The following is a 259-nucleotide window of genomic DNA, read 5'->3' as shown; positions in this document are numbered from 1 at the left end:
CATAAAACAAAACTCCCTGGAAATGCCTTTTTAAATCCCGTCCGGCTAGTATAAACCACATGTCAAAAGGTATTTTTTCTTATCTGTTACGGAAAAGTATACACTGATCACGTTGGTGCACTAGGAAAATAAACTGCAAGCCTAAGGCACTTTGGTAAGACAATGGTTATTTCTCAATAGGAGGAGGAAAGCAAGCAAACAAACCAAAAGCCCAAGCAAGTGTGAGTAAGAAGGAAGGAAGGCTATGAAGGAAGAGGAG

This window comes from Crocuta crocuta, unplaced genomic scaffold (assembly GCF_008692635.1).
Source record: "Crocuta crocuta isolate KB4526 unplaced genomic scaffold, BGI_CrCroc_1.0 scaffold2174, whole genome shotgun sequence".
Lineage (NCBI taxonomy): Eukaryota > Metazoa > Chordata > Mammalia > Carnivora > Hyaenidae > Crocuta > Crocuta crocuta.
The sequence above is the reverse complement of the archived record's forward strand: the minus strand, read 5'-3'. Positions refer to the sequence as shown.